Raw genomic sequence first — 25,318 nt, forward strand, 5'->3', positions numbered from 1 at the left:
TCATCAGGGGATCAGAGGTGGAGAGGGTCAGCGACTTTAAATTCCTTGGTGGTATTATTTTGGAGGACCTGTCCTGGTTAAGTGCAATTGTGAAGAAAACATGGCAGCACTTCTACTTTCTTAGGAGTTTGCAAAGATTCAGCATGACATCTAAAACTTAGAACATCTTCTATAGAAGTGCAATAGAGAGTATATTGACTGGTTGCATCACAGTCCGGTATGGAAACAACAATGCCCTTCAACGGAAATTCCTACAAAAAGTAGCGGATACAGCCCATTCCATCATAGTTTGAGCACATCTAATGAAACTTTGTCACTGGAAATCAGCATCCATCATCAGGGACCCCCCACCCCCACCCCCAGTCACCCAGGCTACGCTCTCTTCTCACTGCTGCCATCAGGAAGAAGGTACAGGAACTTCAGGACTCACACCACCAGGTTCATGAACAGTTATTACCCCTCAACCACCAGGCTCTTGATCAGAGGGGCTAACTTCACTCAACTTCTCTTGCCTCGTCATTGAAATGTTCCTAGAAACTATGGACCCACTTTCAAGGACTTTTCATCTCATGTTCTCAATATTTATTGCTTATTTATTTATTATTATTATTTCTTTGTTTTTGTATTTTCACATTTTTGTTGTCTTTTGCGCACTGGTTGGATGCCCGAGTAGGTGTGGTATTTCATTGATTCTATTGTGGCTATTATTCTGTAGATTTATTGAGTATGTCCACAGGAAAATGAATCTCAGGGTTGTATATGTACTTTGATAGTTAATTTACTTGGACTCTGACTTTGATGTGGTGTGTATTGCACCTGTCTGGTAGTTGTAGTACTTCACAGAAGACATCTGGTGGCACTGTGTAGCCAACTTCCTGTGTTCTACTTAACGACCTGAAGATCCAGTGACCAACATGATGTCGGTCTGAGGAATGTGAAGTTCTTTCTTACCCATTAAAAGTTCTTCAGAACAGCTTCAGAGGTTTTGAGTCCCAGAGTAAAGGTGCCTTACTGCAATTGTAGAGAGAGTTGGTATGTATTGCATTCAATTTTGGTCTCCTTATCCAAACAAGGATGAGCTCAACACAGGAGGTGTTGCAGAAATTCACCAGAATGAACATAGACAGAATAACAAAATACAGGTCTTTCTTCCCACAGTGTTGTTCTGACCTTTTGACCTCCAAGATCAATCTAACACTTTCTTCCCACATTACCCTCCATTTTTCTAACATGTATGTGCCTATTTCAGCGTCTGTTAAATGTCCCTCATGTACTTGTTCCTTCAGGAACGTGGCTCCTGGACAAACTCCACGCACCATCAATCTTCAACCATGTCACTCAAGGACTTGGGCAAATGTTATTATTTTTTGTGACCGTATGTGCTATCGTAACTCTATGTGTGACTGTATGTGTTGTGTTTTACCCCTTGGCCCCAGAGTATGCTGTATTTTACATATGTAAGGTGGAATGACAATTAAATGAACTTACCTCTACCTCTACCTCTGGTAGCATGTTCCACGCACATGCCACCACTCTCTGTAAAAAAAACCTACCTCTGACATCACTCCTAAATTGTTCTCCAATCACTTTAAAATTATACCCACCCATTTTAGTCATTTCTAATTCTGCTCCTATGTCTTGTAGTCTTATGGTCTTCCATCCTGGGAAAGAATCTCTGGCTGCCCACTCTGTCTGTGCCTCTTATCATCTTGTACTCCTCTATCTGGCCATCTCTTATCCTCTTTCTCTCCAAAGAGAAAAGCCCTAGCACATTCAACCTTTCCTCATACGACATGTTCTCCAATTGAGGTGGCATCCCGGTATGGGATGGTTTGTTCTAGTGATGCCGGGCTTGCTGTAGAATTGAGTAGATAGGGTCTGTGTTCACTTGAACTTAGAGGAATGTAAGGAGCTTCATTGAAGCATGACATTCTTGGCAACAAACAACTTGCTGAAGGAACTCACACAAATGCTGGAGGAACTCAGCAGGTCAGACAAAGTCTCATTGAGGTATGCCTGCACTGAAGAAGTTTAAATTAAAGCCCTCTCTCACTGCTCCCCCTCTGTGATCTCTGCTGCCCTCCGACACTCGACTATGCGCTCACCTAGACTCACTACCACAGCCATGTGTCCTTTCTGGGAAATTGGCTCTCTGTCATCTTGTTCCTCATGGCTTTCAGGCCTCCTGGTTTGAACCCATCGAGAATCACCTGCTGAGCTCCCGCAGCATTTTGTGTGTGGGGCTCTGGATTTCCAGCGGCTGCAGAACCTCCTGTGTTTATGACCTGCGAAGTATCTCAGCAGGGGAAGCTGAGGGGGAACTTCTTCACTCAGAGGGGTGAGAGTGTGGAACGAGCTGCCTGTGGAAGCGATGGATGCAATTTGATTTCAACAGTGAAGAGAAATTTGGATAGCTACAAGGATGGGAAGGGTACGGAGGCTATGGTCCAAATGCAGGTCGACGGGACTAGGCAGTTTAATAGTTTGGCACAGACTAGATGGGCTGAAGGGTCTGTTCCTGTGCTGTGGTGTTCTATGACTCTATGATTTTGTCCTTCTGAATCAGGTCTGGACTGGTGACTGCTGGCGCTACCTCGCTGCCTGTGTCAGTACCACAGGCTATAGATTGTCATTATTGTGGCTCAGGCTGAGAGTGTTACTGACTGGCACCTGTTGAACGTTCCCCCTGTGACTGTGTGGGTTTCCACGTACATGTGACAAATAAAACTAATCTTTAATCTTTTACACATTAATACCTTCACTGACATATAGAGACATATATGTACTTTGATAATAAATTTACTTTGAACTTATGAAATTTGAATGACAAAGAATTGGTTGGGTTAGTCAGCAACCTTCATGTCATTGGGATGTGGTCACTTACCGACAGGAAAGGTCTCAATAAGTTTGAATGAGTACGGAGGAAATTTACAAGGATGTTGCCATGACTTGAGGATTTGGGCTGAATAGGTTAGGTCTTTATTCCCAGGAGCACAGGAGGAATGAGAGTGTGTGTCTTCAGGCTCCTGACGAAGGGTTCCGGCCCGAAACGTTGACCGATCTTTTCCAAGGATGCTGCCCGACCTGCTGATTTCCTCCAGCGTGTTGTGAGTGTTACTGCCTCTTGAAGATGTCCTCTGGTAGTCCTGCTGTCGTCTGCCTGAGCCCTAGAAATTCCTCCCCCTCCTCCTTTACGATGATCCTTACACGCCTCTGTGATGAGCATCCCCCATCACTGTAACCTCTGTCTGTGGCCTGGCATCGGCGCTGGGTTGGAAACCCTCCTGAGAAACCCTATGGGAAATCTTGCCACAATAACGATATTCTATAAACACAAACGTTATTGTCATTCGGGATCTGTCATTTTAAAAAGGAGACAAAGTATTATTTAGCATCTGGGGAAAAGTGCACACTCATCCGAATCTCCTGTAATGTACGTTCACTGTATCACTTTTAAATCAAGACAGATTGGATTTAATTTCCTTAGTTCAGTGGCACATCATTTTTCACTGGGGAGCTCAGACTTTTAATATGAAATAATGTGTGCCTTAAAAGTGAATCTGATGGTGTCGTCTGTGCTCGCGCCTTGCAGGAGGCAGAGTTTGCCGTTCTCTCAGAGAGACTGGTGCACAGCAAGGCTGAAGCAGTGATCAGAATGAGCCTGGACTTCAGCGAGGTTTACCAATGACCACCTGCACTGCCGGTGTTCCTGGGGGAAGGCTTTTATTCTGAAGAGTGTCTGAAGGCAAGTCTTATTCTATGCATTGATTACGAGGCGTGCAGGACCTGTGGGCAGTCCTCATGAGCTTTAGTCTATTTCTCTCTGTCTCTTTCCATTTCAAACACACTCTCACTCTCTCTCCATCACAAACACACACACACACTGTCTCTCCATCACACATTCTTGCTCTCTCTTTCTCTCTCTCCATTGCTCTCTCTATCTCCTAGCCTGAGTGACAGGACATTGAACTTCTCTAGGGGGCCTGTAGTCCTGAGGGCAGTTGGGGTGAAGTAGGAGCGAGGCAGGGGCAGGGGGGAGAGGCCACTCCTGCCGTCAATGATCTCTGATAGCCCTCCCTTTCCCTCCTCTCCATTCAAAATCATCTACAGCATAAGGCAGCGTCTGTGACAAGCAAGTGGAAGGTAAGTTAGAGCATTACCAGCAGTAATATGCCATCTATAATAAACATACAGTGAATTGCATTCTGTATGCAGCATGAATTTAAATGTCGAGGTGGTTGGTGATATTGTTGTTTGGATTTGATTTCTGGAAGGGTAGAGTTTATTAAATTAGAAAGCAAATGTAAAAACTGCGGATGCCGGAAATCTAAAATAAAAACAAGAACCATAGGAGACACCTGTCAGGCCAGACAGCAGCTGTGGAGAGAGGACCAGAGGTGAAGTTAAATTGTGGTTAGTATGGAACAGGGGTTCCCACCCTGGGGACCGCAAACCCCTCGGTTAACAGTAGGAGTTCATGGCATAAGAAAGGTTGGGAACCCCTGTTGCAGAGTATAGCCCAGCAATAGGTCACTTGGCCCTTCGTTCAGCGCTGGTCATTATGTTCCTCAGTGTTAATCCTTACTACTGGGATTGAAAGCAGAACTAATTCTTGTTGGGCGGCTGAGCAACAGAGGGCCAGAATTCAACATCGTTCAATGTCATGTCCAGTACACAAGGAGAACAAAATAATTGTTACTCCGGATCTGATGCAGCACAAAAATAAGCGCAATAATTATAAATAAATAAGAAAGGTGTATTCACATAGATTGATTGTCTGTCTATAAAGTGACACTGGGCACAGGAGTGTTTGTACGTAAGGTAGTAGGTGGCTGTTCCGTCTCCTGTCTGCAGGCCGTCTTGTCACTGTTGGTGATGAGTCCCATCACTGTCGTGTCATCGGCGCGTTTGACAACGTGATTACGCGGACGCTTAGCTGTGTAGTCATGGGTAAGCAGAGTGTACAGCAGAGGGCTCAGTACACAGCCCTGGGGGGGTTCAGTACACAGTTCTGGGGAGATCAGTACGCAGCCTGGGGGGCTCAGTACACAGCCCTGGGGGGCTCAGCACGCAGTTATGGGGGGCTCAGTACACAGCCCTGGGGGGATCAGTACACAGCCCTGGGGGGCTCAGTACACAGCCCTGGGGTGGGGAGGCTCAGTACGCAGCCCTGTGGTGATCAGTATGCAGCCCTGGGGGGAGGGGCTCAGTATGCAGCCCTGGGGGGGCTCAATACACAGTTCTGGGGGGATCAGCACACAGTCCTGGGGGGGGACTCAGTACGCAGCCCTGGGGGGTTCAGTACACAGCCCTGGGGGGATCAGCACACAGCCCTGGGGTGATCAGTACACAGTTCCGGGGGGCTCAGTACGCAGCCCTGGGGGGGGGGCTCAGCACGCAGCTCTGGGGAGCTCAGTATGCAGCCCTGGAGTGTTCAGTACGCAGCCCTAGGGGGCTCCCATGTTGAGATTCATAAATACCAAAAATGACTTTGGATGACTGCATGACTGTGTAATTGCTGTTAAAAGACGATTAAAAATTCCCTGAAGTGATAAATTGAACTCTTTACCTCACAGTCTATCTCGTAACGATCTTGCACCTCACTGTTTACTGCCCTGCCCTTTCTCTGTCGCTGTTACACTTGTTCACGGTAACGCAGCAGTTAGCGCTTCGCTTTACGGTGCCATCAACCACCAATCGATCCCTGCCACTGTCTGTAAGGGCTTTGACCATTCTCCCCATGTCTCTGGTTTCCCCCCCACGCTCCAAAGACCTAGTGAGTTATGGGGACATTATGTTGCCCTGCACAATCCTCACTTCAGCCCTGATCAAGGCCCTCAGCCCAAAACGTCGACTATCTATTCCTCTCCATAGATGCTGCCTGACCTGCTGAGTTCCTCCAGCACTTAGTGTGGAAGTCTCCTCTCCAGTGGTTCAGCATGGCTGTGCTTCTCCTGGTTTTTAACTGCCCCCACCTCCCAGATTCCCAGGATGTAATGCTGAGGCTTTGTAAGGCATTGGTCAGACTGCACCTGGAGTATTGTGAGCAGCTTTGGGCTCCGTATCTAAGAAGTGCTGACATTGGAGAGGGTCCAGCGGAGGCTCGCAAGAATGATTCCAGGAATGAAAGGATTAATGTTTGAGGAGTGGTTGATGGCTTCTTCTGTACTCTCTAGAGTTTAGAAGAATGAGGGAGGATCTAATTAAAACCTATTGAATATTGAAAAGCCAAAATTGTGTGGACGTGGAGAGGTTGTTTCCTATGGTGGGGGAGTCTAGGACCAGAGGGCACAGCCTCAGAATGGAGGGATGTCGATTTAGAACAGAGATTAGGAGGAATGAATTTAACCAGAGGGTGATGAATCTGTGGAATTCATTGCCATGGATGGCTGTGGAGGTTGTCCTTGGGTATACTTAAAGCAGAGGTTAATAGGTTTTTGATTAGTCAGGGCATCAAAGGTTATGGAGAGTAGGCAGGAGAATGGCATTGAGAGGGATAATAAATCAGCCATGATGGAATGGTGGAGCACAGTCGATGTGCTGAATGACCTAATTTTGCTCGTAAGTCTTTTGGACTCTGAGATCTGGCAGGGCCTGTTACTGGTCTGGACCTTTGGTGATCAGACGGTTGGTATGATCAGTTTTACCTGTAGGTCTGGGGCCAAGAGGGGGCCAGAGTTCATGCTTCCAGCCTCTCTCAGGCGTGCAAATTTCCTCTCGTCTCTGCGGAGAATGTATGTCACATACTGCATCCTACGCTTGTCCTCCTGAAGCCGATGCAAGTGAATTTCAGAGGACAGGAGTGTGATGTGAAGTCCCCGCCACAGATGGCCGATGGGGGACTTCCCATCGCTGTGTGTGCCAGAAAATGGCTGGGACAAAGTGGGAGGTGCTCCCAGCTGACCGTCGCAGACGATGACCGTGGAGCGGTCAGCACCGCGGCGTAGAGGATGAACCGGCTCCTTCACGCAGCACGGTTGCAGTGGGCACGCAAAGGGTTAATGAGACAAATGCATCGAAGCCCTGTGTGAATCAGAATTGCAATCGTGGCATTTAAAACTGAACAGCTTTGCAGAGCATCTGATCCAGTTCGCACTCAACAGACTTCCCACACTCCCTCGCATTGTACACCACTGCAGGCTATTCAGGCAGAGAGCAATGCTTTCGGGAAGTCTCTGATTACGTGAACAAGGAGCCCATCCTGCCTCTGAGCAACCTGTAATGACCGTGCACTGTTTGAGTGAGGTCGGTCCCGGCTTGGGGAAGGTGAGTTCTGACAAGATTCTGGGATTTATGAACATTAGCCGGTTGCCCCATTACTGAAAGCCAGAGGCGCAAAGGGCCTTTGGAGTCCCTGTGTAGGATTCCCTTAAGGTTAACTTGCAGACTGAGTCAGTGGTGAGGAAGGCAAATGCAATGTTAGCATTCATTTTGAAAGCACTAGAATATAAAAGCTAGGATGTAATGCTGAGACTTTATAAGGCATTGGTCAGACTGCACGGAGTATTGTGAGAAATTTTGGACCCCTTATCTAAGAAAAGGTGTGTTGATGGAGAGATGGAAAGGGTCCAGAGGACGTTTAAGAGAATGACTCCAAGAATGAAAGGGTTAATGTCTGAGGAGCTTTTGATGGATCGGGGCCTGTACTCTTTGGAGTTCAGAAGAATGAGACGGAATGTTATTGAAACCTATTGAATATTGAAAGGCCTAGATAGGTTGGCCATGGAAAGGATGTTTCCTATAGTGAGGATGTTTAGGACCTGAAGGTACAGCCTTAGAATTGAAGGATGTCCTTTTAGCACAGAGATGAAGAATAATTTCTTTAGCCAGAGGGGGGTGAATTTGTAGAATTTCTTGCCACAGATGGTTGTGAAGGCCAAATCATCAGGTACATTTAAAGCACAGGTTGATAGGTTCTTGATTAGTCAGGGTGTCAACGGTTATGGAGAGAAGGCAGAGTGGGGTTGAGAGGGAAATAAATCAGCATGATGGAGCAGACTTGATGGGCTGAATGGCCTAATTCTTCTCCTATGCCTTATGGTCTTATGGGAAGCATATCTCGGTGGACGAGTTTCTTTGACAAAAGCAGAGAATAATTTAACTGTCAGGTGGCGAGCTGGCCTTTACCTTGTGTGAGTTGGAGATGGGAATGTGTGAAGGTTCTGCTATAACTTACAAAACTCTGGTTAAATGTCACTGTGTGCCGTTCCATCCACCGACTTTCCCCAGGAACAACGACGAGCCACTGAAGTGGAAGCATAGAGAATCAGAATGGTAGGTTCAAATCAGGAAGAGGTGTCGCCAGACACTGCAGAGAGTTGTGAATAGAACTCAACGCATCAGGGAAACCAGCCTCCCCACTACGGACTCTGTCTATGCTTCGATTTGCCTCAGCAAGGCAGCCAGAATAATCAAAGACCCAACCTACTCCAGACATTCTCTCTTCTCACCTATCCCACCGGACCCAGGATGCAAACACCTGAAAGCACGAACCACCAAGCTCAAGGACAGCTCCTACCCCACTGTCGTCAGACTATTGAACAACCCCCTCGTGCAGTAAGACGGACCCTTGACCTCACAATCCACCTCAATATGACTTGGCGCCTTACCGTCTGCCTGCACTGCGCTTTCTCAGTAAATGTGACACTCTATTCTGCGTTCTGTTATTGCTTTACCTTGTGCTACCTTGATGCACTGGTGTGATTGAACGATCGGGATGGATGGCAAGCAAAACAGAGGTGAGAGCTGATTTGATAGAGGTGTATGAGATGGAAAGAGGCATTGATCGAGTGGACAGCCAGAGACTTTCCCTGGGTAGAAATGACTAACAAGAGGGGCCGTCATTTTAAGGTGATTGTCTGAGGTCAAACTTTTACACAGTGGTGAGTGTGTGAAAAGTGTTGCCGAGGTGGTTGTTGAGGCAGTTACGTTACAGACATCTAAGAGACTCTTAGAAAGGCACATGGATGATAGAAAAATGGAGGACTATGTGAGGGGGAAAGGTTAGATTGATCTCAGAGTGGGTTATAATGTCACACAACATTGTGTGATATTACAGTGACACTAGAGCTGATGGACTTGTACAGTGCTGTACTCTATGTTCTCAGTATTAAACACATTTTGACTGTACATGTGACAATACTAACGAATGTAGATAGCATATAAAATTGATCACAGAACACAACAGCATAGAAACAGACCCTTTGATCCATCCAGTCCATGCCACACTGGCCCATCTAGTCCCTTCAACCTGCACCCAGACCCTTCCCACCCATGTACTTATCCAAATTTCTCTTAAATATTGAAATCAAACCTGCATTCACCACTTCCGCTGGCAGCTTGATCCGCACTCTCACCACCCTCTGAGTGAAGAAGCTCTCCCTCAGGTTCCCCCTAAACATTCACCTTTCACCCTTAGCCCATGACCTCCAGCTGTCATCTCACCCAGTCTCCAGTGGGAAAAGTTTGCTTGCATTTACCCTATCTATATCCCTCATAACACATTTAATCTTTCCCTGTCCAGTCCTCAAGTCGCAGCAACATCCTCATAGATTTTCTCTGCACTCTTTCAATCTTGGTGATATCTTTCCTGTAGGTAGGTGACCAGAAGCACACACAGTACTCCAGATTGGGCTTCACCGATGTCTTACACAATTTTAACATAACATCCCAACTCCTGCATAAAGTGAAATATTTAAGGGGAACCTGAGGTGGAAAATCTTCTCTCAGAGTGTGGTGAGAGTGTGGAATGAGCTGCCAGAGGAAGTGGTGTATGAGGGTTCGATTGCACTAGGGTGGGGGTATGGAGGGCTATGGTCCCGGTGCAGGTTGATGGGACTTGGCAGAATAGTAGTTCAGCATGGGCTAGATGGGCTGAAGGGTCTGTTGCTGTGCTGTAGTGCTCTCTGACTCGATGACCAGGAGGAGTGCAGGTGAAACACTGCTTCACGTGGAAAGACTGTTTGGGTTTCCCGGACGGTGGGAAGGGGAGGCTGAAGGGGTTGCAACTCCTGAGGTCACATGGAAAAGTGCCGTAGGCGCTTGTGGGAATAGAAGGGTCACAAGGGAATGGTACCTGCAAAATACTGAAAGGAGTGGAGAGGGGAAGAGGGCAGGGTCGAAGAGAGGTCTGAAGAGATGTTTGACATCCAGCCTCTGTGAGGTGGAGGTCAGTTTGCCAGACCACAATAGCAACATCCTTGTCGTTGGGTTTGTGATGATATTGGAGCTGGTTCTTAGTGGGGTGTGGTCTGTCTCTCTGCATCTCCCTCTGTCTCTCTATGCCTCTATCTCTCTCTTTGCCTCTCTTCCTCTGTCTCTCTTCCTCTCTCTGTCTGTCTCTGTCTTCCTCCCTCTCTCTGTCTCCATCTCTCTTTGCCTCCCTTTCTGTTTCTTCTCTTCTCTACCTCTTTCACTTTCTCTCTGTCTACCTTCTCTCTGTCCGCCTCTCTCTATCCCTATCTGCATCACTCTGCCTCTTTCCCTCTGTGCTTCTCTCTCTACCTCTCCCCTTATCTCTGTTTCGCTCTCTACCTCAATCTCGCTCTCTCGCTGCCTCTCTCCCCCTCAATTCTAAGGAAAAGTCCTCAACCTGAAGTGGTAACTCCGTTTCTCCGTCTCTGCAGATACTGCTTCACCTGGTTCTGTTTTAGATTTCCAGCATACTTTGAAATATTTTTCTCCCTCACCCTCTCTGTCTCCTTCTCTGGTGTAGTCTCACCCAGCCTCAGTGGAAAAAGCCTGTTTAGACTTACCCTATCCGTGACCCTCATAGTTTTGTGTACCTCTATTTTTATATAGGTTCTCAAGGCAGTCGTTGATGGGTAATTTCCCACTACTATTAAATGCTCCCAGTGGTGTGTGTCTCAACTGGCCTCTGACAACTAAGTCCAGCTGGCCTTCACGTGTGGCTTTGCTACTAAGTACAGTGAAACTGTCTCTACTGACAGGAGAAGGGGCAAAGGTGGGTTACTGCTGCTCTAAGACCAGTCGCTTTGCAGAGGTGGAGCTCGTCAGCCGCGGTGACAGCTCATCTAGGAGAAAGAAAACTCTGGACTCAAGCCTCTGCTGCCTTGCAGCCATACCCTCTCATGGGGAAGCCTTCGGGAGTGAACCCCGAGGACAAATTCAGAGGCAGTCCTACGTTGTGTTCGATGCTGACCGGCGTCTCCTGCGACACCACGGATGCCAAACTACATCGGTCTCTGCCGGTCCTTTGGATTCATCATCTGAGTGAAGAGGGGAAACCTGCTGCACGGGCAACGGCTTGCTCTCCATAACGTACAGCCCAGGCTTGCATATCACGTAGACAGATAGGACGCAGCATCCACGGTCAAGCTCGACCAACGGAAGGGCCTCAGTAATTCCGTATACAATGAACTGCAGTTTCTCTGCTCAAAGTCAGCCTGCATCTTCAGGAGGCCAGGATTAGAAAATGGAGGTAAATGAAAGGGCCATTTAAGTTTTGAGTGTCTTGTATATTATTTATTAGGCCTGAGTAATCCATGTCTGCAGGGCAGAGGGCTGGATGGGTAAGTATTTGTCTCTGATGCCCATTATAATGTATCACCTTTCAGGGTAACCTTGTTTGCTTGGATTCTGACAGATGAACAGCTAATTGGTTGAGTCACTGGAATTGATTTTGTTGGTATGGTTCTCTCTCTTTCTCCTCTGTGTGTGAGTCCACTTACTCATTTACCATCACTAATGGTCTGAGTTTCTGAGCAATAGCACTTACTGAACTCAGGATCTCCAGCAGCGATCATTTACTCCCCAAGTAAAAGAGCCGAGATGCTGCTGCAGTTATTGCTGAGTCAGTAACACAAGTCCTTTATGTCTCAGGCACTCTGCTGTGTGTAGCGCTGTGGGATGTTATACAGAGATGATATTGCTTCTAAGTTCATTAAGCAATTTTAATTTCTCAAAGTTCAAAGTGAAATACCTGGGGATACAAAATGACAATAAACTGGACTGATCAAAGAACACTGAGGCTGTCTACAAGAAGGGCCAGAACTGTCTCTATTTCCTGAGGAGACAGAGGTTCTTTAACATCTGCCGGATGATGCTGAGGATGTTCTACGAGTCTATGGTGGCCATGCGATCATGTTTGCTGTTGTGCGCTGGGGCAGCAGGCTGAGGGTAGCAGACACCAACAGAATCAACAAACTCATTCGTAAGGCCAGTGATGTTGTGGGGATGGAACTGGACTCTCTGACGGCGGTGTCTGAAAAGAGGATGCTGTCTAAGTTGCATGCCGTCTTGGACAATGTCTCCCATCCACTACATAATGTACTGGTTGGGCACAGGAGTACATTCAGCCAGGGACTCATTCCACCGAGATGCAGCACAGAGCGTCATAGGAAGTCATTCCTGCCTGTGGCCATCAAACTTTACAACTCCTCCCTTGGAGGGTCAGACACCCTGAGCCAATAGGCTGGTCCTGGACTTATTTCATAATTTACTGGCATAATTTACTTATTACTATTTAACTATTTATGGTTCTATTACTATTTATTATTTATGGTGCAACTGTAATGGAAACCAATTTCCCCCGGGATCAATAAAGTATGACTATGACTATGGCATATGTTTATGTTACCAAATACCACCTTGAGATTCATTTTCTTGGAGGTATTTACAGGAAAATGAGGAAATACAGTAGAATTTCTGGGGCCACCCGGTCGTGTGATGGGTGAGATGGGACTGGAAACTGGTGTGGGAGAGGTTTTAAAGTGGAAAAGCTATTGCACTGGGACAGTCCCACTGTCTCGACCGCAGAAGTACAAATCCAGAGGTACGAACAGTCTTCCTGGGTTGCAGTGGATGAGCAAGGTTGTCTTCTGTGCCTCGTCCTGCCCTTCATGAGGTGCTGCAGAACCGCATTCCTGGCCATTAAATATCACTGTAGATCTCATCCACCCTGTCCGCCAGAGCTCACTCCACATGCTAGGAGAGGCATGACCCTATCTCACCTGGGTGTGAGGCTGTCAACTCCCCTCACTAGGTTTAGCCCGCCTGTCGAAGCAGAGTAGCGGGGTGTGGCTGCTGTCACATGCAAACAGCTACTCGGAGCCACAGGTGAGAGCTGTGTGTCCGGTGCGGACCAAAGGCGAGAGAGCTGTCCCAGACAAGCCCCTTCACCAGAGGTGCTATCCCTCCCTGGACTCTTCATGCACCCCAGCATAGTGCTTAGAATAATGTTATCATAATGCCAGTGACCCGGGTTCAATTCCTGCCACTGTCTAAAAGGAAGTTGTACATTCTCCACGTGACTGTGTGGGTTTCCTCCGGGTGCTCCGGTTTCCTCCCACAGTCCAAAGATGGATGCATTAGTAGGTTAATTGATCACAAGAGTATAACCGGGTAGTGTGGGCTTGTTGGGCCGGAAGAGTCTGTTACTGTGCTGTATCTCAAAATAAAGAGATAAGTAATCTTTTAGAGAACTATGTTCAAAGTTCAAAGTATTGTCGAAGTATGTATACATTATACAACCTTGAGATTTGTCTCTTTACTGGCAGCCACAAAACACGAAACCCAGAAGAACACATTTTAAAAAGAAAACCAAACAAAAAAGCAAAAAAAAACAGATTGTTTGAACAATAAAAGTAAGCAACAGCATTCAGAACGAAAGTGAGTCCACAGACATGAAGCCCGGAGCAGTTGGAGCAGGCCACAGCCTCAGCCTCAGTTAATCACACAGCCGAGCAAAACGTTGCAGAGCTTGCCAACCTGAGGCTCGGAGCAGCCAGCGTTGTCTCATGGTCTCAGTCTTAGTGCAGCGAAGAGCAGAGTAAATGTCGTGGAGTTGTGAGCGGAACTGGCCCGGCCCTTGCCTCTGGTCCAGACACCCTGCCCTTTCAGTCCATCAGCCCGGTGTTTAAATTGTCCAGACATACATCATGTCGTAGCTAGCTCAAAGACCTGGGCCCGGTCGTATCGATTCATTCTGGGCCTGGACTCTGCTGCCACGTCTCGGCTTGCAGCAGACCTTTCCAAAGTGACCCGGCACGTAGACCTTGCTCTTGGTTTAGGTGGATGGATTCTGAAACTCCTCCACTCACACCACCCAACTCCAAATCAAACATGCCTCGACCTCGCTTCAACTTTGCTCCAGCTATAGATAGACAAAGACTGACAAACAATTGAATCTCTTCCTGGTGTTCAAGTGGCTCTTTTCCTGATCCATCTGCGGTCCCCTAACATGTTAGGTCCATCACCTCTACTGAGTCACAGGCTGCCAATAGCAGCTAGCCAGAGACCTCTACCCTGGGTGGTCTCTCTAGTTGCCCCAGGTGTAGCCCATCTTCCAAGATTCTTCCTTTCCCCAGGGTGAACTCTTTGGAGCTCCTGAGGTGCCGCTTTTTTCACCGAATGGAGTTTCTAGCCCCACGCCCAATCTTCCTGCTTTCACAGCCAGGCCTGGGACTGTCCATGGTAAATTTACTGCCCCAGCATGGACCATCTCAAACTTTCCATCATCGCGGTAGTGTGTTGAAAGTCTAGAGCTCCCCACCCAGGCTTTAGTGTCTCCCTCAATACCTCAGCATGATTGTTTGTCTGATAATGCAACTGTGAAGCTCTGGGGTAGGTAACACACTGGAGAGCTGGTGACTCCACTGTCACGCAGTGCCAGTGATCAAGGTTCAGAATCAGGGTCAGGTTTCATATCACTGGAGAGCTGGTAACTCCACTGTCACGCAGTGCCAGTGATCGAGGTTCAGAATCAGGGTCAAGTTTCATATCACTGGAGAGCTTGTAACTCCACTGTCACGCAGTGCCAGTGATCGAGGTTCCGAATCAGAGTCAGGTTTAATATCACTGGAGAGCTGGTAACTCCGCTGTCACGCAGTGCCAGAGATTGAGGTTCAGAATCAGGGTCAGGTTTAATGTCACTGGCTTTTGCTGTGAAATGTGTTATTTTGCAGCAACACTGCATTGCAATGCACAATTGAAAAAAAACTATAATTTACAGGAAGAAATGCATTAAATTAAGTAAGTCATGCAAAATGAGAACAAAAAAATATTGAAGTAGTGTTCATTGCCCATTCAGAAAGCTGATTGTGGAGAGGAAGAAGCTGATCCTGAATTGTTGAGTCTGTGTCTTCAGGCTCCTATACCTCCTTCTTGATGGAGGTAATGAGAAGAGGGCATGTCCTGGGTGACAGGGGTCCTTATTAATGGATACTGCTTTTTTGAGACATCACCCTTTGACGGTGTCCTGGATGCTAGGAAAGCAAGAGCTCATGATGGAGCTGGCTGAGTTACGACTTCCTGCAGCTTTATCCGATCCTGTGCAGTGGCCCCTCCATGCCAGGCAGTGATGCAACTAGTTAGAATGGTACTTTTGTAGAAATTTATGAGGTCAATGTTTTGAGCTCAGGTGCCATCTGTAAGGAGTCCGTACATTCTCCCTGTGGCTGCATGAGTTTCCCTCAGATGTTCTGGCTTTCTCCCACGTTTCAAAGCTGTGAATGTTGGTAGATTAATGGGCTGCTTATTGTGTGTGGGGGGGTAGAATGATTGGAGTGTGGGGAGAATAAAATTTGATTATAGAATCTAATTGGAGTTTATTGCCAAATGCACAAGCCCATGTGTGCACGGGTGCAATGAAACACTTACCTGTAGTGGCGTCACAGCCACACCTCATAGGCAGCGTGGTAATGTGGTGGTTAGCACAACACTTTACGGTACCAGTGTTCAATTCCTGCCAGTACCTGTAAGGAGTTCGTACGTTCTCCCCATGACCGTGTGTGCTTCCTTCGGGTGCTCCAGTTTCCTCCCACTGTCCAAAGACGTACCGGTTGGTAGGTTGCTTGGTCATTGTAAATTGCCCTGTGATTGGGCTAGAATTAAATAAGTGGGTTGCCGGGTAGCGTGGCTCAAAGGGCCAGAAGGAGTGACGGATGGGACGGTGCTGTAGCATCGCGGTTAGTGCAATACTACAATACCAGCTGTAGGGCTGGGGTGTTCCACCCACCATTCTCTGTAAGGATTGCGAAGTTTAGAACTAAGGACACAGAATCTAAATAAAGAGCAAGTCATTCACAACTGTAACAAGGAAGGGTCAGTGAATCTTTGGAGGCTTGTTGAACAGCAGAGCAGGTTAGAGGGGATGAATGGTTTTACTCATGGTCTCTGTCTACATGGGTCGGCACAGAGGTGTACCAGATGGTGCAGCCGCTTTACACTGCCAGCTGTAAGATCGGATTTTGATTTCCCCTCGCTGCCTGTAAGGTGTTTGTACGTTCTACCCGTGATCGCATGGGTTTCCTCCAGGTGCTCTGGTTTCCTCCCACATTCCCAGAGATGTACAGTTAGGGTTAGTGAGTTGTGGGCATGGTATGTTGGCACCAGAAGCATGACCACACTTGCGGGCTGCCCCAACACAATCCTCACTGGTTTGATTTGACACAAATGATGCGCTTCACTCAGTGTTTTGATGTCTGTCTACGAAATCAAGCTAATCTAATCTTAATCTGATGATCAGTGATGGGCTGAAGGACCTGTTTCTGTCCTGTATGCCTCTATGACAAAGATTGGGGCTGAGAGGGAAATGGGTCAACCACAATGCAATGGTGGAACAGACTCGATGGGCCAAATGACCCAGATTCTGCTCCTATATCTTATAGTCTTACAGGAAATTAATATTGAGAAGGATAATAAATCAGCCATGATGAAATGATGGATCAGACTCGATGGGCCAAATGGCCTAATTCTGTTCCTATATCTTATGGTTTTCTGATGTTACAATTAAAGAACTGAAGCCATAGTATCTGACTTTGAAAGGTCTCCTCAATCCAGAGGTAAATGGAACAGAGATGTTCTGCTATACCAGTGACATCGACATCTCATGAACAAATACATTAAACAAAATGAAAGCTGTTGTAATCTAATTTTGATAAAATGTTGGACTTAGATCATCTGAATGTGAGGGTTAAGCACTTTAAGAAAAAGCTAGCACAATCGACCCATTATAAAGGAAGTTCTTTGGAAAACCATTACACAAACCCCACGGAATCAATGTGGCTTCCTTGAAAGGAAAATAATGTCTCCGAGTGAGAATCGAATTCATTATCCCTGACTTACGTCATGTGAAATTTATTGTTTTGTGCCAGCAATGCAGCATAAAGACATAAAATGACTGTAAAAGACAAAATTGTTAAATAGTGCAATACAAAGGAATAACGAGGTGGAGTTTACGGAACGCCAATGGTGAAGGGGAAGAGGCTGCTCCTGAATCATTGAGGGTGTGTCTTCAGGTTCATGTACCCGCTCCCTGATGGTAGGAATGAGAAGAGGGCATGTCCTGCATGGCGAGGGTCCTCAGTGATGGATGGCACCTATTGGAGATGTTCTCAGTGGTGGGGAGGGCTGAGCTGGCCTAGTCTATGCCCTCTTGTGATCCTGTGCAATTGGAGCCTCCACACCAGACGGAGATACAACCAGACCAAATGCTTTCCACCGTACATCTGTAGAAATTTACAAGAGTCTTTGCTGATGTACCAAATCTTCTCAAAATCTTTGAATATAGAATACAGGAAAGGGCCCTTCAGCCCACAGTGTTGTGCTGAACCAATTAAATTAGCAATTAAGAGCCCAACCAAACTGATCCCTTCTGCCTACACAATGTCCATATCCTTCCATTTTCCTCACATCCATGTGCCTATCTAAACGTCTCTTAAAAGTCTCTAATATTTCTGCCTCTTCCACCACCCCAGGCTGTGTAAAATCTTGCCCTTCATGAATGTTTGACAAAATTATTGAAGTCATAGATTAGTAAGGCTCCAAACAGGCCCTTAGGCCCATCATGTCCTCTTTGTCCATCTACGGTTTGGAGTTATTGATTTGTTGCTGTGCTATGCTGATGACAGTAGCATGATCACACCTTTGCCCAGCACAATCCTTGCTGATTCGATTTGACACAAACGATGCGTTTCACTGTATGTTTTGATGTACATGTGACAAATAAAGCTAATCTTCATCTTTATCCTTTCCTTTATCTTTTATCTCTTTCTCTCTCACTCACTCTCAATTAATAAACAAACGTTATTATATATATATATATTTTACATCTGCCCTCAAAACCTCTGATGAGAATGACAAGAAAAAGAAGGGTCACACCAGCTCGGACATCACCCGGATTAACAAGGTCCTCGCCAATAGTTGGGGAACCAGGACCACCTGGTGAGAACAAACTGGACAACGTGGAATTAATGGAATGCTACTTCAACAGCAACCCGCGTGAAAGGGGGTACAGCAAGTGCATCTGGCAACAACAAAGACCGTCGTCCACATTCATGGAAAAACAACTGGATACCCAATGATGGAATACACCAGGGTGATGTACTATCCCACTGCTGCTCTGCATAGGCTTGAAACCCCTCAGCCAGATCATCTCAAAGAGTGGATATGGGTACAGGTTCAAATGTGGACTGACCATCAGCCACCTCCTGTACATGGATGACAACAAGCTGTATGCCAGAAATGAAAGAGATATTGACTCAATAATCCACCTGACAAGAGTGTACAGGAGAGACATCAGTATCTCATTTGGACTCCAGAAGTACAGCCAGATGGTAGTGAAAAGACACAAACTTATCAAGACTGAAGGAGTCGAGTGATTTCCGGGAACATCTTGCAGCAGTATACGTTCCACCAGGCCAATGCCAATCAGGCTTTAAATGATCTGAGCAATGGGATCAACATGCACGAAACAGCGCATCCTAATGCCTTCACCGTCGTTTTGGGGGGATTTTAACCAGGCCAGTCTGAAAAAAATCGCTGAGCAATTACCATCAACAGATCACTTGCAGTATCAGAGGAAACAACACACTGGACCATTGTTACACCACCATCAAGAATGCCTACTGTGCTATTCCACGCCCTCACTTTGGGAAGTCTGATCACCTGGCTGCACTTCTACTCCCTGAGTATAGGCAGGGACTGATGATTGCACCACCAGTAGTGAGGACCAAGAAGGTTTGGACAAGGGAAGCACAGGACTGCATTGAATCGGTAGACTGGACTGTATTCAGGGATTCATCTTCAAACCTGGATGAGTATGCTGCAGTTGTTACCGACTTCATTAAAACCTGTGCGGATGAGTGTGTGCCCACAAAGACGTACTGTACATTCCCAAACCAAAAGCTGTGGATGAACCAGGATGAACTAGATCTGTGGCATTCAAGCCTGGTGACCCAAGTCTGTACCAGAAAACCAGGTATGATTTGCGGAGGGCTACTTCAAGGGCGAAGAGACAATTTTGAATGAGGTTGGAAGTAACATCGGATGTATGACAACTCTGGCTGGGTTTGCAAGACATTACTTCCTACAAAATGAAACCCAACAGCATGAATGGCAGCGATGCTTCACTATCAGATGAACTCTATGCCTTCCATGCCCGCTTTGACAGGGAGAACACAACTACAGCTGTGAAGATCCCTGCTGCACCTGATGACCCTGTGATCTCTGTCTCAGAGGCCAATGTTAGGCTGTCTTTAAAGAGAGCGAACCCCCGCAAGGTGGAAGGTCTCGATGGAGTACCTGGTAGAGCTCTGTAAACCTGTGCCAACCAACTATTGGGAGTACTCAAGGACATTTTCAACCTCTCACTGCTATGGGCGGAAGTTCCCACTTGCTTCAAAAAGGCAACAATTATACCAGTGCCTAAGAAGAATAATGTGGGCTGCCTTAATGACTACCGTCCAGTAGCACTCACATCTACAGTGATGAAATGCTTTGGAGGTTGGTCATGACTAGTCTGAGCTCCTGCCTCAGCAAGGACCTGGACCCATTGCAATTTGCCTAGTGCCACAATAGGTCAACGGCAGACGCAATCTCAATGGCTCTTCACACAGCTCTAGACCACCTGGACAACACAAACACCTATGTCAAGATGTTCGTCGATTATAGCTTAGCATTTAGTACCATCATTCCCACAATCCTGATTGAGAAGTTACAGAACCTAGGCCTCTGTACCTCCCTCTGCAATTGGATCCTTGACTTCCTAACCGGAAGACCACAGTCTGTGTGGATTGGTGATAACATCTCCTCCTCACTGACGATCAACACTGGCGCACCTCAGGGGTGTGTGCTTAGCCCACTGCTCTACTCTCTGTATACACATGACTGTGTGGCTAGGCATAGCTCTAATACCATCTATAAATTTGCTGACGATACAACTATTGTTGGTAGAATCTCAGATGGTGACGAGAGGGTGTACAGGAGTGAGATATGCCAACTAGTGGAGTGGTGTCGCAGCAACAACCTGGCACTCAACGTCAGTAAGATGAAAGAGCTGATTGTGGACTTCAGGAAGGGTAAGACAAAGGAGCACATATCAATCCTCATAGAGGGATCAGAGTGAGCAGTTTCTAGTTCCTGGGTGTCAAGATCTCTGAGAATCTAACCTGGTCCCAATAATATCGATGTAGTTATAAAGAAGGCAAGACAGCAGCTATATTTCATTAGGAGTTTGAAGAGATTTGACATGTCAAAAAATACACTCAAAAACTTCTGTAGTTGTACCATGGAGAGCATTCTGACAGGCTGTATCAGTGTCTGGTATGGAGGGAGGGGCTACTGCACAGGACCGAAAGAAGCTGCAGAGGGTTGTAAATTTAGTCAGCTCCATCTTGGGTACCTGCCTACAAAGTACCCAGGGCATCTTCAGGGAGCGGTGTCTCAGAAAGGCAGCGTCCATTATTAACATCCTCCAGCACCCAGGGCATGCCCTTTTCTCACTGTTACCATCAGGTAGGAGGTACAGGAGCCTGAAGGCACACACTCAGCGATTCAGGAACAGCTTCTTCCCACCCAACATCCGATTCTGAAATGGACATCACTCATAACGGGTGGGGAAATATATGTATCTTATTTTCTCTCTCCCTAAACATTTTCTCTGTTTACCCCTGCAGTGTCTCGGGACATGATGCACTGGAGCCGGCTACAGGGACTGGCCCTCAGATTGCTGAGTGGCCTGCTGCTCATTTGGTGGCAACCGGCCACAGGACAGGGACAAGGTAAGGAAGAGGCTTGGCCTTGTTCTCTGCAGTGTCCATTTGTTGCTGATGGTTGATGTGTTGGCTGCCCCTGCTGGTTCCATTTGGTGTGGACTGGGAAGTGGTTTGTGCTGTCAATGTGCTGGTTGCTGGATTGTTTGAGAGACCACTGGCCGTGGCTTACAGCAGTTAAGCCTCCATCATGGTGCAAAATAAAATGGCTACCCCTGTTTCTGCTGGGAGGCAAAGAAATGTGATTGCAATTGTTCCTGCCTTGTGGAATTCCTGTCAAACAACTGTGGAAATTTTGCCTACATCAAACATCAAATCCCATATTGGGATCTTACTTGCTGGAATCTCTCAGAAATTTTGTTGTTCAGCTCTTCACCAAGCCACCTGCTGGATTTAAGGGGCACAAATAATCATTATTTTGTAAGGCCGGCAGAGGAACTGTTTTAAATGTGAGAGATATTTGAGAACTCGGGAGAACTGGATGAAAGTGAAAGATTGGTAGTAAGTTCGAGGCTGGAATCTGATGGAGAGATTTGGGGGTTTTCTACATGGTGCAATGGATACTTGTGAATTAGTTGTGATTTATGATGTCCACAGACTTGGATGCTTATAGTACACTATGATGAGATCTGGGAGTGTACACATTTATGGACAAACCGTGTTTGCCTTGTTCCATTGCTATAGCTCTCCCCATGCACTTGCACTCTCCCTCTTGCTCAATTTAGGGGAAAGTTATTGATTCCTTGCCTGACGTAGCGCTTGACTTTCTTTCTGTATGCAACCGTGGTCTGTCTCCAGCCTTTTGGCTGTCTCAGTAGCAGATAAGACACCCCAAAAGGAGCAGGTCATTTGATACCCCTTCCCTCCCGTGCCTGCTCTGCAATTCAATGTGGACAATCCTGGCCTTTTATCTCAGCACCACTCTCCTACACTGACCCCTTTTGCCTTGAATCCATAACAGCTAAAATTCAACTCATTTCTCAAGTAACTGAGCCTCCATGAGCCTCTCGGGTAGAGGATTCCAATGTTCTACCACCCCTTTGGTGAAGAACTTCCTTCTCTATCCTGAATGGATGGCCCCTTATTTTATAACTTTGTTCCAGAAACCCCAGTCAAGAGGAACATCAACTCCCTCTCTACCCCGGGAGCCAAGTAGGAATGTTGTTCATTTACCTTTCATTCTTCAAAGGTTCTGCAGGCCCAGTCTGCTTAACTTCTCCTCCTACAATAAAACCACCACCCTCAGAATCAAACTGGGGCCTCTACATGGCTCGGCCTAGTGTCCTTCTAAGACCCTCTAAACACTTGAGTTGGTTAAACACCCTTTTAATGCTTCAATTAGTTGTGGTCCCACCCTTTTGTTGGCTTGAAGTTCTGTATCATTTCCAGAACAATTTATAGCCATTAAAGTCTTCACTGTCCCATTGTTCAGTGCCTTTGGGAATTGTGTTGGAGTTCTCCTTCCTCTAACGCCTCTTGGGGGAATTTTGTGTGTGAAATTTTTCCTTGTGCTTGTATTTGTTTTCTCTTCAATGAGAGTCTGTCTTGTTGCCATTTATAGCTTCTACCCGTAATGTACTCAGAGGCTGTGAAATAGAATTTTAATTCTTTTGGGTTTCTTTTTAATTGTGTGTCTCAGAAAGCAGTGAGGAAGACATGTCGAAATGAATAATTGAAATCATGTTAGTGCATGGGGTTGGATTAAATTATCTCCTGTTGTAGCCCTGTGCTGTTTCAGCTCTGAGGTCTTGGGATAGAGACAGGACTGAAACTTCTTTGTAGATCTGTGTTATTTCAGCTCTGAGACCTTAGGGCAGAGACAGGACTGAAACTGGAACTAGTAAATAAATTGTAAATGATTTCTCCATACCAGGCTGTGATGCAACCAATTAGAATGCTCTCCACTGTACAGCAGTTGAGATTTACTGGAGCCTTTGGTGAAATACCAAATCTCCTCAAACTCCTAATGAAGATAGTGTGGTCTGAAACTCTGACCTGTTCACTAGATGATACGTGTTTGAGCGGTACATGGTGAGCACAGTACTATTCCTCATCTTCTCAGTGGGGAGAGAGCAGGGCCACCTGGAGGGGTAGAACTAGTTCAGCTACAGTGCAAGGAAGCCTTTCTCCCTGATACTCCAATATTCAACAGAGGGGTTCACTGTGTCTGAGGACTGGGAGGAGGATTGTGGAGCGGGACAGGCCGGTGAGGGCTGGGCTTTCCAGGCCTGGAGATGGAGTGGACAGTGATTGCCAGCAGAGGAGGAAGGTAACATTGGGAACCAGAGGTGGTCGGCGCACAGTCGTGGGAGGAGGATTGGAACTGCGAGCATCAGCTATTTGAATGGATGGCTGTGGGAGGGAGCCCAGCACACGATGAGGAGGATGGTGCAGTCAGCCAGCATGAATTCAAGGTTCAAGGTTTCATATCATTTGCATAAACAAGCGTAAAACTTACTTACTTACTACCTGTTAAACTGCTGGCGTTCAGGGCAACAGTGAAGGTCCTCCATCTCTGGTGGTGTTCACGGTTTCCTTCATCGTGTCAGTAGCTTCCTCTCAGTTTTCACTACTGTCAGCCACGCAAATCCTGGGTGGAGACTCAGGAATACTGTTGCACTGTTATTAACGACCTGGATGTGGGGGCAGAAGGGTGGGTTGGCAAGTTTGTAGACAACACAAAGGTTGGTGGTGTTGCGGGTAATGTAGAGGATTGTCAAAGGTTGCAGAGAGACATTGATAGGATGCAGAAGTGGGCTGAGAAGTGGCAGATGGAGTTCAACCCGGAGAAGTGTGAGGTGGTACACTTTGGGTGGACAAACTCCAAGGCAGAGTACAAAGTAAATGGCAGGATACTTGGTCGTGTGGAGGAGCAGAGGGGTCTGGAGGTACATGTCCACAGACGCCTGAAAGTTGCCTCACAGGTGGATAGGGTAGTTAAGAAAGCTTATGGGGTGTTAGCTTTCATAAGTCGAGGGGTAGAGTTTAAGAGTCGCGATGTAATGATGCAGCTCTATAAACCTCTGGTTAGGCCCACTTGGAGTACTCTGTCCAGTTCTGGTCACCTCACTATAGGAAGGATGTGGAAGCATTGGAAGGGGTACAGAGGAGATTTACCAGGATGCTGCCTGGTTTAGAGAGTATGCATTACGATCAGAGATTAGGACTTTATTCCCTGGAGCGTAGAAGAATGAGGGGAGATTTGATAGAGGTATATTATGATGGGTATAGATAGAGTGAATGCAAGCAGGCTTTTTCCACTGAGGCAAGGGGAGAAAAAAACCAGAGGACATGGGTTAAGGGTGAGGGGGAAAAGTTTAAAGGGAACATTAGGGGGGGCTTCTTCACACAGAGGGTGGTGGGAGTATGGAATGAGCTGCCAGACGAGGTGGTAAATGCGGGTTCTTTTTTAACATTTAAGAATAAATTGGACAGATGTATGGAGGGATATGGTCCATGTGCAGGTCAGTGGGACTAGGCAGAAAATGGTTCGGCACAGCCAAGAAGGGCCAAAAGGCCTGTATCTGTGCTGTAGTTTCTATGGTTTCTATTAAGGGAGTAGGGCTTTACTCTTTGGAGAGAAGGAGGATGAGAGGAGACATGATAGAGGGGTACAAGATAATAAGAGGAATATATAGAGTGGATAGCCAGCGCCTCTTCCCCAGGGCGCCACTGCTCAATACAAGAGGACATGGTTTTAATGTAAGGGATGGGAAGTTCAAGGGGGATATTAGAGGAAGGTTTTTTACTCAGAGAGTGGATGGTGCGTGGAATACACTGCCTGAGTCAGTGGTGGAGGCAGATACACTAGTGAAGTTTAAGAGACTACTAGACAGGTATATGGAGGAATTTAAGGTGGAGGGGGTTATATGGGAGGTAGGGTTTGAGGGTCAGCACAACATTGTGGGCCGAAGGGCCTGTAATGTGCTGTACTATTCTATGTTCCATGTTCACTCAGTTGTAGAAGGATTCTTCATTGCTGTTTCTGTAACAAACTTTTTTGACCAATCGGGGTTGTTAGCCCTGAGCTGAACCCCCAAACCTGGAGGACCAGTGGACCACTCTTTGTCTGGTCTCTACTCTTTGACCTGTTTGTCATGGGTGACTTTACAAAGAGCCAGAGCTTAAAGTGCTAACTTCAGCCAACAAAGCTCTCTGGGTCATTGAGGCACGCAAACCCCCACACCCACAACAGGGTTGTGGTCCTCTTGGAGGTTCACAGGTGTAAAGCAGAAAAAATAATTGTTACTCTTGATCCAATGCAGCAGAAAAACACACAAGATAAAGAACACAAGAATCATAAAAAA

Source organism: Mobula birostris, chromosome 6 (assembly GCF_030028105.1).
Source record: "Mobula birostris isolate sMobBir1 chromosome 6, sMobBir1.hap1, whole genome shotgun sequence".
In the NCBI taxonomy this organism is placed as follows: Eukaryota; Metazoa; Chordata; class Chondrichthyes; order Myliobatiformes; family Myliobatidae; genus Mobula; species Mobula birostris.